We start from the raw sequence: 15,637 nt of genomic DNA, 5'->3' as shown, positions 1-15,637 counted from the left end.
GTGTGTGTGTGTGTGTGTGTGTGTGTGTGTGTGTGTGTGTGTGTGTGTGTGTGTGTGTGTGTGTGTGTGTGGAGGTGTGTGTGTGTGTGTGTGTGTGTGTGAAGGGGGGGGGGGGGGGGGGGGGGGCGGTGAGAAGTGGATTAGCAAGACATTCAAGACATCCAATTACGTTCTCTCAAAGGAGGATACAAACATTTTTAAGATATCCAGTGATCAGTTGTAGTGTTTGTTTTGTAAATTAACCAACTCGACCTACCATAGATGATTGCATTGTTTTTCTTCTGGTCAGACGTTGACAATGAAGCAAGGATGCCCTACTTGATAAGCACAGGTGTACAATTGCCGCTTGCATCTAATGTATGTTCTACAACTTTTCATCTTATATTTTCTTATGAATATTTTTATGACCTTATGTTAAAAAATGGAAGTTTACTAGAAGTTAATTTTACATACGATGTTGTTCATTCAGTGTCGGACAACATATATATATATATATATATATATGTGTGTGTGTGTGTGTATATATATATATATTTATCATATAATGGGTAGGTTTCTCGGCAGGATAAAGCCAACGGATAAAAACGTTATCCGTCGGAGTCATATGCGGATAGAGATGCAAATGTCAAAGGTCAAGTAGGGACTACTTTCACTGTTTATAAACAAACATGGCGTCGCCCTCGTCAGAATTAAGTTCAATTAACCATCGGGAATCTGGATAAACTACAGGGATATTGCTATCATTATCAAAAGAACAGTCTAATATACTGAAAATCAGTGTCTAACTGTGACGTAGCTAAGACATTTTATAAGTTTTGGCAACTTTGGAGATATAAATTTTGAAACAATTTTGCGAGGGCACGAGGCCTAGCCAAGCGGGATCAGTAGCCATATATGTGCTTGTAGACCACTAAGGCTTGAAACCTTCTCCACAAATTAAAATAGTTGAATTTGGCCGAAATATGTTTGAATTGTTACCTTGTTTCGTTTTGTCGCTGTGTGTACATCTGACTACACTTCTTAACGTTATGACAGGACAGACCGACTGTCAGCAACGTCTGACCCTGGCCGTGACGTCTCATAGACTAGGGTTAGAGTAGCTTCCCTTTGACAAAGGGCAGTTACTCTAGCGGGCAGACCGATGGATTGCCGCGAAAGGCAATTAAAAACAAATTGTTGTTTTGCGTATATGTTGCCTCGCCACTGTATAAGAAACAGATTTCGGTTGGAATTATATTGGCTACTGTCACTGTCCGACTGACACATCACTGTGACGTAATAAATATTAATGCGCGCATTCCAGGAAAACTCGCAATGTTTCGGTAATGTTTGTGGGAGAGGGAAAGCGATTTTGAAGCACAGAATTAAAGAATGACATTATATGATAAAGAGGTTATCACGCTTGTGTGTTTGGGGATGGTAAATATCCTATATTAGGAATAAAAACTATGTATTTAGCTCGCCAAGGCTCGCTAAATACAATGTTTATTCCTAATGCAGGATATTTACCATCCCCAAACACACTCGCGTGATAACCTCGCTCTCTCGCTACTTGTTGTTACCCTGTCTGCGCTCGGCATGAAGAGGCTTAAACAAGGACTGGTCGGCTCGGAAACAGTATACTGTGTCTGAGCTGGGTATTCATGTCAAACTGCGGCATGGTATCTCAGGGAGCTAGCACTATAAATCGGCATCAGTCCGGACTAGTACAAGCAGCCACACACACACGTACATGCACGTCGCTATATAAGTGCAATAATCTTGGACGCGACGTTAAACCCCATTTCACCTCACCGCCTCATAAAAGAAACACATTCAACACAAATGGAAGCCAAAACAACAAGACCGTGTATGTTCTAATGGCTAACATCCGAGCACAAACTTACTGTTTGATGTCAGGTAAGGTAGCATATGCGGCTAATTAACAGAGGATGCCACTTGGCTTAATCAGGTACTAAAACAATTACATTCACACCTCACTGAAGACATAGACACGTACCTCCTAAATTGTTAATCAATGGATTCTCACCTTGACGTTTTTGTTCGCATTTCTCAGCTGGACAACATTATGGAGAAGAAATCATGCATTTGAATCTAGAATATTATCCAGATATTCTCTCTGCTCAAATGAGCTGAAGTGTTATAACACCTTGGAAGATCTGAGAGAAATTATAGAATGAATATTCATATTTTCTTGCACTCTTGTGGCTTAGAAACCAATTTGAAATAACTGGTACCAAACATATGTGTGAAATCGAAATCCGGGTCAATGATTGGCTGCTCCATGGTGATGACCTAAGGTCAGATTAGGATGGACTACTTTCCTGAGTGTCATTCATTGATAAGTTACTCGTGCTACAATCGAATTCACCTACATCTGTGTCGAAACGTCATGGATTTAGAGTGTAAATAAATGTTCTTTGGCCTTGTCTCGTTCGCATTATCAACATCGCCTTCTTAATCCAGAAATATGATGGAAACTATTTGTGGAAGGTCACACTAGGTCTGTGTCGTAAGCAGTAAGCCGGATGACGTCACTCATGTCTGTTGAATTATATATTAATGCGCCACTGCGATCATGAGAATAGAAAAATGTATTGATTCGATGCTAAATTCGATCGATTTTAGGGTGTGTAAGTAACAGATTGCTGCACTCGTGCTTGTCAGATACCATTTACCTCACACCTGGTTGTTTCATAACGACATACTCGTTAATCCGACACAATCATGTGCAACCAACAATGTCGGATTAACGAGACTTGATTGTATCTAGCTCGCTTTCGCTCGTCAGGGGCGTTTTGATACGACTCATATTAAAATAAATGGTTTCTGGGAGCCACTCGGGAAATAATCCCTAGGCATGCTGCTCCAATAGCAGAATACACTCGTTACCTGGGATCTACAGTAAAGTACGTTTATAACGAACACGCTTATAACGAACACGCTTATAACGAACTGACGGATATGACGAACTCATTTTTGTCCCGACTATTTGCTATAGTTATGCTGTATATATGTTTATAACGAACTCCGGTTATAACAAACTAAAGTTAGTGGTCGCTTTGAGTTCGTTATAACCGTAGTTTACTGTACTATCATAATCACAGTTGATCTTCTGTTTATTACATTGTGTTTACGATAATACATGTAAAGAAGTGTTGACATATTTAAAATTTACATTTAAATACTGCAATGTCGAATTACCTTGAAGAATTTGTAGTAAGTTACTAAGACGATAGGGGCGGTCGGGTAGCCTAGTGGTTAAAGCGTTATCTCGTCACGCCGAAGACCCGGGTTCGATTCCCGACATGGGTACAATGTGTGAAGCCCATTTCTGGTGTCCCCCGCCGTGATATTGCTGGGATATTGATAAAAGCGGCGTAAAACCGTACTCACTCACTCACTCACTACTATGACGATACTATGTATACATATTGCACTGGCATAGATTCAGAGAGTACGGAAGAGAGACTTCAGTGCAATCGACATGGTTCTTATGGTGTGCGTGAGTTGGGCTTAACACCGCTTTTAAAAGTATTCCAGTTATATCTCGGCGTGTCAGCTTAACGTGGAAGGAAAGCCTGAAGTGATGCAGGTCTAAGACGTTTGGCACTTCGGTGAAACCCACGAGCACGGGTATGATGATGTCAAACCTAGAAACATAATCGGGGCGAACCGGGATTCGAACCCACAATCATAAGTTTCAGGCGTGCGGCGCCTTAGACGACTGGGCCACCCGTGCCCCTCCAATTTTTACGTCCTAAGTCTTTAATAGACAATTTCAAAAGAGGCATACGGTCTTATGGTATTCATGTGGGAACATTTCTAAATTTGACAAATAAAAAATGTATGTCTCATGCAATGTCCTGTTTGGGTTTCTTCCCGTATATATTCAGGTGAACAATTGACTTGTCATTGCATGAGATTTGACGCCCGCCACCGGTGAGGCAGGATACAGTCAACTTTTCGCAATAAGCTGGTGTCATCATTATTTGATTGTGATTCATATACGCATACTTATGATAAAGTCTACAACGGACTCTGCTTTTAGCAGATATTTCTTCTGATTATGGAAAGAGTTTTGTCGCTTGTATTAATATGCACAATGTCAAATCGCGGTAGTCAGTTCATAGAACTCTAGGGGCGGTCGGGTAGCCTAGTGGTTAAAGGGTTCGCTCATTACGGCGAAGACCCGGGTTCGATTGCCGACATGGGTACAATATTTGAAGCCCATTTCTAGTGTCCCCCGCGTGATATTGCTTGAATATTGCTAAAAGCGGCGTAAAACCAAACTTACTCACTCACTCACTCACTCATAGAACTCTACAACCTGTATCCTCTACGAGACGTAATGTAGGTCGTATCCAGGCAATAATGTAGTCGTATTGAACCACAAACAGCGGATCCTGGCAGCAAAGGGACATAATCCTGCATATCGGGGTCTTTTGGTTTAAAGCATTGTGACTGGGCCATATATAGTCATGTCATGTAGAAACTAACACAAATGCCATAGAGACGCGGAATCGCTTCGCTGCGTCGGAACCAGTCCGATAAAAAGGCCGCGTACTAATACAAATGCCAATGCACACTGCAGTGACAGAGGCGATCTTACTCGACTTGAGCGGTTTTACCGGCGGGCAGAAGGGCATCGAAGAAAAACAATATCCACGTACGGCTTGAGTGCATTATCATGACGCTTGACATTTATACTAAAACAATTACATTTCTTCTTCCCTCAAGATTAAAAAAAACTTGCTCGTATACTGTATGTACCTGTTGCTTCATGAGAACGATATTGGAAGACTGGTGTATCATATAATCCTGAATGATCGTAATACTATCATTATCAACATGTATTCTAAGTCAAGTATTCTGCATGTATTTACACGATCATCTATGAGTGTACTGTTTGACATATCCGATGTATCAGTTTCAGTGTGAGGTACGGTGTGAAGCATGGAAGACCTAAGCTTTTTTTCTAAGACCTAAGTTTTTGTAAACTTTGACAGTCGTCGAATTACACCTGATTCATTAAACAAATCTTAATATATACACACATATATATATATATATATATATATATATATAATACAAAAGTCCAAAGATGAGCTATATATATATATATGAGAGAGAGAGAGAGAGAGAGACACAGAGAGAGAGAGAGAGAATACAAAAGTCCAAAGATGAGCTGTATAATTTACTCAATTGGTTTCACGCATGTGATTTTCAAGAGAAGATATATATATATATATTCTACTCAAAAGAATTTAAGGATCATCCGATTTTTTCATTTTACCATAGTTGATATATCGTGACCTGACATATTACCTATAGAAATGTGACAGAATCGGATGATCCCTATCTGTTTTTGAGTAGTATAAATATACGATTCGTCATCAATGGATATAAGCTCTTTTATAGATGCAGCAGCTGCATTTGGACGTATGAAATATAATTAATGAAAGATGAGTTTATATTGCCCATAAACGTCACAGTTTGTCATTTCATTATTCATATGAAATGCTAGTACGTGAAACATTTTTTCACCGTTAAGAACAATTAGCCCCATTCATACATTCCTATTACCTAGTGGACGTGTGTATTCTGGCGATATTCTGCATGTATTTACACGATCATCTATGAGTGTACTGTTTGACATATACGATGTATCAGCTTCAGTGTGAGGAACGGTTGCCAATAACAGATTACAGCCAACTGCTAGTGACACGTCTACGTATGTGGAAAGTGACATGTTAAACTAGACATGCTAGATATATCGACCAACTGTTATAAATCTCCGTTCAAGAACATAGGACTATGAGAAATACAAGCTCATTTAGTGCACCCTCTGTGGAAGTACACACGGTCTAGTGGTACAGCGTCCGCCCGGAGAGCGGAAGATCCGGGGTTCCATCCCCGACCGCGTCATACAAAAAGACGTTAAAAGATGGTACTTGTTGTTACCCTGTCTGGCGCTAGGCATTAAGGGGCTAAAACAAGGACTGGTGGGCTAGCATTATAAATCGGCATCAGTCCGGACTAGTACAAGCAGCCACACACACACGTGCATGCACGTCGCTATATACGTGCAATAATCTTGGACGCGACGTTAAACCACCATGTCACCCCCAACTCACCTAAATTATGCACATGTACTATGGGGCTGTTTGCAGTGTATCGAACGTTTGTAATTTTTTAGTCAATTCAAATCTTCAAGTGAATACTTTACTCTTTTCACGACAGTTTTTTCAGCATTGTTATCTCCACGCTCGTCGAAATACTTAATTATATTTCCTCGGTATCATTTTATCGTTGAGGCGCTTGAAAATGTTTAAATATAACTGTGTCAATACTGCGACCGACTGATATTTAAAAAGACAGAATCATGTCATCAAATCATGTTTTGGACTATCGATAACACACTTTAATCAGTTTCAACATATAATCTCAAACATGCCATATGATACTTAAAGAAAATCTATGTTTTCACTATATATTATGTATATTTTTATCACTTAATAGCATTGTTGCCTTCGAAGTAATTAAATATACAACATATAACGAGTCAAAGCGTGTAGAACAAACGATTGGAAAATCTGTACCGTGTTTATCACTCAATAGCTTTGGTTCCACGGACGGGATGAAGTACCAGACAGGTGAGACTGTTTTGTTCAGATACCATCTCCAGGGTGTGCCTTTCCGTCGTTCCCCTCATCAGCGAGAACCACGTGCACGTAGTTTACAGATGGAACGAGAACAGCGAGCTCGAGATCTCACAACGAGATTTCACCAGCAAACGATCTGTAATGTCTTCCTTACGCCTACCTTCAGCATTTTTAGAAAATATCGACTTTTAAACGATTTGAAATTAATTGTACTTTATCAAAAGAAATTAGACTAAAGCATTATAAGTTTTTAATCTATATTAAGATATTAATATTAGGAATAGCTGATTATGATTATGAATATGGAACTGTTGATGACCCTCATTCACAATGAATGTACGTGCGGTGGGCCCAGTTGTGTGAGTGTTCATTCTACAAACGAATATGGTAATATGTTATTATTTATGCATCGTATTTCATATAGCGCGTGATTGAGTATCGCCCGATCATTGAACGTTGACTCACTTAGCGAGTATTTTTATATGAAGGTTTTCAAAATCAGCCGAAATCAGTAATGTTCCGGCTATATCGGTGCGGCCTGTAAATAATGGTGTTTGAATCTCCACGGAAACAGGCATTAGGTACTGGGGACATATTCTGTCCCGGAATTCCCACGGAAACAAGCATTAGGTACTGGGGACATATTCTGTCCCGGAATCCCAACGGAAACAAGCATTAGGTACTGGGGACAAATTCTGCCCCGGAATCCCCACGGAAACAAGCATTAGGTACTGGGGACATATTCTGTCCCGGAATCCCAACGGTAACAAGCATTAGGTACTTGGGACATATTCTATCGCGGAATCCCCACGGAAACAAGCATTAGGTACTTGGAACATATTCTGTCGCGGAATCCCCGCGGAAAAAAGCAGTAGGTACAGGGGACATATTCTGTCCCGGAATCCAAACGGAAACAAGCATTAGGAACTGGAGACATATTCTGTCCCGGAACCCCCACGGAAAAAAAGGATTAGGTACTGGGGACATATTCTGTTTCTGAATCCCCGCGGAAACAATCAGTAAATACTGGGGACATATTCTGCCACGGAATGCCAACTTGGTGACACGGGATGCATGGTTCAACCCTCCTCCCACACCGTCCATGTAAACTTTAACCCTACAGGCAAATGAGGTAGCACCTGTCTGACTGGTCGCATATTACCATGTTTACTGTTCGCTGTCGGAGTATATTTTCTTCTGCCTTTGTGTATGCATATTGTATATATATCAATGCAAGACTGTTTACGTTTCGTAGTAGTACTTCATTATTGTTTCTCAAGTAAGATAAACAACATGGGCTTTCCCGCCCCGGAAAGTAATGATTTTAAGGAATTAACATTTTATGTGTTTTAACGCCAAATAAACTAACCCTGCTGAGGAGGCAACGATGACGGATGCGAAAGACTCGTAGCCCTCATCAGACATGGCGGCCTCCCACGCGCTCACAGCGATGTCAGCAACGTCACGAACTTTGTCGGTAACGATGACGCAAGAGTGTACATGCCTCGATTCAGTCAGTCTCGAAAATCCGAGGTACGTGCGTGCCTTTGCAAGATCCGATTGAATAAAAGCGTACAACCGTTTAAAGCAAGTGATTAGCTTAGGATATTTTCGCGCTTATATAGTTATGCCATAATTAGTTTTTAAAAACTATGGAAGCGTAGAAGGGACATTGTCGCATTGTCGCGCTGTGGTTAATTTTGACAATTTCTGCTTGTCTTTGTATGGGCGACAAAGCTACAATGCGACAACGCGACAATGTCCCGTCTAAGATTCCTTAAAAAATAGTTACTCCATTTTTTTTTATTAACCGAATGTCGATGTCTTCCAGTTCGCGCTGTACTTGAATGTCGCGTTGGTGATGATGCACTGACATGATTTTCTGCATTGCGATTGTATGAATCAGATCCTAGTCTGGGGTTATAATATAACCTGCATTGTTCAGATTTACATATATACCTGCACTGTAAGCCGACATTCCCCCCACCCCTCCCGTGTTTACGCAGAGGGCCGTCCGATTAATGTCAAATCAATGATGCCGGAAAGAGAACCTGACAACAAAATTAAACACACAATTTAATTATTAATTTTATTCTGAGTAATTTAACTCTGTAGCCTATATTCAATGTATACCTTTCACTGTAGACATGATCCAATGCATTGAAATAATTAAAATTCTAAAAAAAATTTGCACGCGATGTAGGGAATATATTTACAGCGAAACCTTATTAATAACAAAAAATCCGGTGAGCTCGTTATTATTAACATATTTCTGGATTAGCGAATCAGGGGTGTAGTATTGTTTATTTAAATATATATTTATATATTATTTATATATTTATATATATATATATAGAGAGAGAGAGAGAGAGAATGAGGGAACGAGAGAGAGAAAGCGGGAGAGAGAGAAAGGAGAGAAAAAGAGAGAGCAAGAGAGAGAGTAAGAGGGAGAGAAAGAGAGAGAGAGAGAGATAGAAAGACGAACAGAAAGAGATAGAGAGAGAAAGAGGGAGAGAGAGACAAAGAGCGAGCGAGCGAGAGAGAGAGAGAGAGAGAGAGAGAGAGAGAGAGAGAGAAAGAGAGAGAGAGAGAGAGAGAGAGAGAGAGAGAGAGAGGTACACATAACGTATTGTCCGTCATGCGGGTGTTCTGTTTAACGAAGTCTGGAGTAACGGGTTTTAACTGATGTACGCATTCCCCAATGTACGTACGTTGGCATTCATGCGATTGTCGTCGGTTATGACTGCTCGGGGCTGCTCTCGAACTCACTGTATAGCGATTCATGTTTAATCCTTATAATGCAACCACCGCCTGCACCTAATGCGCATGTACACATCTGTGGCTTGGGTCACGTAGTGAAATGTACTGCACACACGCTCTTATAGGTTCTCTCTGTTGGTTTACGGGGTTTGGGCCCAAAAATTTAGGTCGGTAGGTCGAAAAAAAATGAATAGTTTCAATATTAAATATTTTCATCAAAATGTTAGGAAGATAAACAAAAATAGAGATTTGTCATAATTGGTTGTGTTTAAGATTCTATCAGGTTGTAATTATAGTGCTTTAAATCATTTATTTATATTGACAGCGAGAGTAAATAATTATTTAATAAAAATAATGTATGTATTTCATTTATATAATTTTGTTCACATTCAGTTTGTTAGAGTCGGCTTATTCGTGAAAGAAGTATTTAAAAAGTCTGGCTTTATGCGCTAAATGTTCAGTAAACAGATATAGTTTCAATACATTATGATTATGGTTTAAAAGTACAAAAATAGCGTTTAGCAAACAGTTCATAAATCTTGAATTAATTTTTTTTTGAAAATTGTGACTTATTAGAATTAGAAGATGAATATTATTTTGCACTAGTTTCCCTATATTACGAGAAAAGCAGAGATAGTTTAATTCCTCGCTATGTTCATCATGGTCCATCAAGGCAGAGATTTGCCTCCCTGATGTCCCAAAAGAATGTTAAGGTTATTAGAGGGTTTAATCTTTATCTTAAGAGACAATTGCCAGTTTCTCTGTAAGCAGAAGTATTAATCTGTATTAAGGATATATATATATATATATATATATATATATATATATATATATATATATATATATATATATATATATATATATATATATATATATATAAAATACGTAATATATATATATAGAAAATATGTAATACATCCACATACTACTATCGTCATTAAGAACGAAATTAAAATGAATGAATGAATGAACAAATGAATGAATGAGTGAATGAACAAATGAATGAATGAATGAATGAATGAATGAATGAATGAATGAATGAATGAATGAATGAATATGTGTACTGTTAAAAAGAGAAAACAATATTCTGTTCTCTAGGTATAAAGATCATTGACTATTTGAACGTGATATCTTATGCTTCTAAATAAATAAAAACAGTTTGTGCTATGTATTTCCTTCAAGTTGAACTCAAGTTGATATACATTGATTTTTCGCGTTGTCTAAATCACCCCAGACGTGCCCAGAATTAGAAATTCCCCGACCCAGAACCAGACCAACCAGCTATACTTGAACGCCGGTTGATCACGTACACGATTACCGTTTTTCACATTAATCAAATTCCCTTATTGAAAAAGTCAAAACAAGAAACTGAGCTGAATTCCAACCGCAAACTCTAAACGCCTATTTCGGGACGAAGTTCGTGCTACTCTGCAAGCGACTGTTCCCACGTGTTTCACCTGGGATTACAGGTAATTCCAGTATATACGTACCTGCAGATAACATCTATCTATGTGTTACATAGAGGCATAGCTCGTTAAACGCGGTAGAAGTGTTCTGTGTTGTACATTAGTACTACCAGATAGTACGTATGAATGTCTTAATACGAATATTCCCATGCAGTGTTTCAAGAGTACGGATATTTGTACTCACAGAGTGTTTATTCCAAAAATGTGTTTTGTTTGTTTGTTGTTTAACGCCACACTCAGCAAAATTCCAGCTTTTTTGACCGCGGTTTGTAACTTGTAGAGTTTGGACCAGATAATCCAGTGATTGATTTCATGGGAAACGATCTACGCAATTGGGATACGATGGCATGCATCAGCCACTTCAGCGAGCCTGACCACCCGATCCCGTTAGTCGCCTCTTAGACCAATTCTAACCCGCATCTTCACAGGATTTTTTCAGGACGTTCTCTTCTCAAGTGGGAATAATATACGACAAGCATTATTGCTGGAATGTGTTAGTACTCTGTGAAGCCGTGATTTATGATGACAGACATGTCATGCCATATACTCCTACATATTTCGAAAGAAGAGGGCTGAAAGAAACGGTAAACATGATTGCAGGGATTGCGACATAGAGGTACAATGTCATGTATGTTTGTCGATTGTGAAACTTGTCTTATATATTCTTTTTAATATTGTTGCATCACAATTTACTTAAGCTTTCCTGTATCGGGCATACTGAGACCACAAAGGAGAAGTTATTTCTTTTCTGTATAAACACAATGATTTTTATGCGATATATTCACAGAATGACTGATTGTTATTAAATTCGATTTTTTAGTATTTTTTTAATCTCCAATGCCTTTTAAGATGTGTGGGTGTGTGAATGTAATATATTTCATGGTTGGAATATTAATAAACAATATTGATATTTGCAGATGGTTGATGATTCAACATAATTAAAATTAATGATTTGGCTATTTGGCTTAGATGTTTTTTACACTTTGGATCTGTTTTAACATTAATTTATATATTTACATTTCATAAGAAACTTTAGATATTGTTATGATGAAAGCATATCATTTTGAGATTTAAATGGGTTTTTTAGAATATCAGATACTGGTGTCTGTGTTTCTGCGTTATTCAAATATCTCCAAATGTGACGGATATCTTTCATATATTTTGGATGGGTGCATATTTTTGAGCAACGCACACATTTATATATAGAGAATGTCACTCGTTTCATATATGTGATATAATAAAGACACGATAAGATTCTAATTTATCCCTTTTCTAACCTTCTCAGTTTGTAAAGAGTAATACCCAGCGTCTTTACTGTAAAGAGTGAAGCTTACCTGATTCAGTGGCAGAGAGATTGGGACTGTCATTTAGTTGTGACGCCATAGAAACCGATGACGTCACAATGGCCTGCAAGGCATTGTGATGCATTTTTCATTGAAGCATATCTCCTTGGGGACATTGCTTGATCTCGCCCAAGCGATATGTCCAATGCATAGCTTGAGCTGACAAGCGATATTATATTGATATTTGTAAAGGAATTTCGGATAAATATTTCAGACATTTGTGAATATTCTTTATTAATTATGTATACGCATCCTCCATACCAAAAATTTATGCCAAGTTCGTCATTCCTTCCGTACGATCAAACAAATTAATTTCACATGTCACAAGATGCCATTTCTTCTGAGGGCATCTTGGAATCAATCACATCGAAGTTGGCAATGAACATTAGGAACAATCACACAATAGAATTTGTTCCAAATGATAAATAAAATTTTAAAGATTCACTAATTCAAATGCAATTTATCATGAAATATCGATATTTTGTCGACTGAATTTGTTAAACGATGATTTTTTACTGCTTCATCAATGTTAAAAGCACTTGGGGAATGACACAGATGGCATTTTTGTAACTCGATATGCCATCCGCATTTACTGTCTCACGAATGGTATTATCATTGATAGTCAAACTTCCAAGAACAGCGCCACCGATAACCGCAAACATATTTTTCTTAAAGTTATTCCACAATTTGTATATATTTCATCAAATTGATATCATGTACCACGTGATGTTAGGGATTGAGAGGAAAGGACTCATTTGCATATATCTGATGTAATTCTATAGGAATGTATAAATCTTTTGAACTATGCCATACTTTGTTTGTTTGTTTGTTGTTTAACGCCGCACACAGCATTATTCCAGCTATATGACGACGGTCAGTAAATAATCGAGTCTGGACCAGACATTCCAGTGATTGACATCATGAGCAATTGAGATCGATGACATGCATCAACCAAGTCAGCGAGCCTGACCACCCGATCCCGTTAGTCGCATTTTTACGACAAGCATAGTCGCCTTTTTACGGCAAGCATGGGTTGCTGAAGACCCATTCTACATCTGCCTTACTACGCTCTGACATTCACTATGTAGGTACAATCCATCCCTTCTGTTTCAGAATCTCCGGGTCTTCAGAAAGCTCTCTATCCGGGACTACCTACATCTTCATCATGGGCCGCATGTGTATATTCAACTCAGGTGGCTGTAGCAACGTCGTGGACGATGCGGTATCCACCTACATCAACATCATCGACCTCGCTGTGCATTAACACGCCCACTACTCAACACTGGTGAAGTTAAACATGCACAATGTTGTCAAGAAAACTAACATCACGTGAGAGATTGCGCCCCGTGGGAAAGTTTTAACAATTAGTTGTTCTAGTCAAGCAGACCGGGCCAATTTGCAGGGAGATTGCGCTGTGATAGCGGATTATACAAACGCTCTATACGCCAGTACAGCATGTAGCGGCCACACTCAGTAGAAAGGTAGGTGTTCGTTTTGATTTTATATTTTCGTCTATGTTTTTTTTTCTCGTTTTTCTTTCTTTTACAGTTTCTTGTATTATTACCTTGTAAACGAAATATATGGCTCCATGGATCCATGATATGAGAATGGAGTAAAAATACGTGTTGCTGGAGTAGGGATTCGATACATTTTGCCACTGATGTTTTTGTCCATCAAGTATAAATATTTATATATACGATTTAAATATTCTGTTAAAGTCCTCCTGGTGTTTATGACTGGCTTTCACTCAGGTTATTATTAGCTGGCTTTTATAACTGTGAGTGTCTAATAATTCTTCCTCGTGTCCGATGTCCTCACAGTGCGTATATCTTTAGGGCATGATGTTTGGTACACACCGTAACCAGTCCCTGATATACATAATTCTCAGTCAGTAAACTACTCGGAAGGAGGATATGGTGTCCGTTAACCTTCCAGCGCATCACGAATTGCTTTGGTTTTATACTTCCCAGGGAGCTGAGCATGAAACGCGAGTGCACATTGACGGTTGTAAAAAAACTACGATCTATCAAGGTCTGAAAATATTTGTTCACTTATGAATTGGAAATGGGCTATATAAATGAATAAATAAATAAATAAATAAATAAATAAATAAATAAATAAATATGATGATGATGATGATGATGATGATGATGATGATGATGATGATGATGCCTTCCTCTGATATACCCTACTCTGGGTTCGAATCCCAGATTCAGCCCGATTATGATCCGGGGCATGTCATCCCAAACCGAGTTACCGTTTCGGAAGCTGTGTCAGTGATCCATTCATATCACTGTCATCATTATTTTGCTCTGTACGCCCTATGGTATATGTTTCGGCATATATTCGAGATTAATCTCTGGCGATGACGTTTTGAATGTACATGACGTTGTAAATGTCTAAGACCCGTGTAACCTGGGATGGTCCTCCGCCATTACGCTGAAACGCCGTGACACAAGCAACATTCTACGTAGCTTTATTCTAACTCATTCATTTATCTAAAATGGATACAATCGTTTATATCACTCTGTAACACCAAAGAACAATATCTCATATGAAATGTAAAACTGATAAGAAAATATACTACACAGAAGAAGTAAAATAACACCCGATTTTTTCATATGCCTATAGTTAATCTGCAATGTCATTTGAAAAAATCGGGTATTCTTTAACTTCTATTGAGTAGTATATATGCATAGAAGAACAAGACTTAATCCATCAGTCGTAGTTCGACGACTGTGCGAGAAGATACTGTAATATTTTTATCACATGGCCATTGAGTAGTACACTCACTTTAATGTTAAAGGGGTGCTCGGCTTGGATAATTGCCAGTCCCAGCAAATTAGATTTAAGCCATTTAAACCTACATTTCTTTTAACTCAACTGTATGACGTATATCAATTTATCACGTGTGATTAACCTCATAACAGAGGGACAATGTCACAGTTGCGCACAGGACACTGATTACGTCATTAAGTAAAGTCTCTCCCTAATGTAGAAACATGCTCACAAAACACGAGTAGATACCTTTTATCAGAATTCCTCTACCCCTAGCGTTAACAACATCATACCAGTACAGTTCCCGCTATGTATTTTAAAACATTATTTTGTAAAACTTGCATTACGATTTTTTAATACGAATCCAAAATATTGAAATTTGAAAAAAAATGAAAAACTTCTTTTCCTTTGCCAACCAGAAATAAATAAAATGTAAAAGGGAAACCTCATTTACTGTCGCTATCAATTTAAATGAATATTTTAAAATACCATATTTAAAATCTGTTAAAATGTATCTTAAAACTAAAAACTTATATTGAGATTGGATGTGTAAATATTTTTTCGACCTACCTGCCTGAATACTAGTACTTGGGCCACAAATTTGTAAACCAAAAAAATAGATAGG

At 38.3% G+C, this 15,637-nt stretch overlaps 1 protein-coding gene across 1 annotated transcript in view; it reads left to right on the top strand.

The window, feature by feature from the left end:
• LOC124150822 (nitric oxide synthase, brain-like) overlaps positions 1-15,637 on the top strand; it is a 257,074-nt gene that overhangs the window by 97,689 nt on the left and 143,748 nt on the right. Inside the window, exon 2 of the mRNA XM_046522901.2 lies at positions 13,348-13,715. The gene's annotated coding sequence lies outside the window, so the exon portion shown is untranslated. The remainder of the gene's footprint in view (positions 1-13,347; positions 13,716-15,637) is intronic.

This window comes from Haliotis rufescens, unplaced genomic scaffold, assembly GCF_023055435.1.
Source record: "Haliotis rufescens isolate VD_foot unplaced genomic scaffold, xgHalRufe1.0.p SCAF_21, whole genome shotgun sequence".
In the NCBI taxonomy this organism is placed as follows: domain Eukaryota; kingdom Metazoa; phylum Mollusca; class Gastropoda; order Lepetellida; family Haliotidae; genus Haliotis; species Haliotis rufescens.
This window is presented reverse-complemented; position numbering and strand designations above follow the sequence as displayed.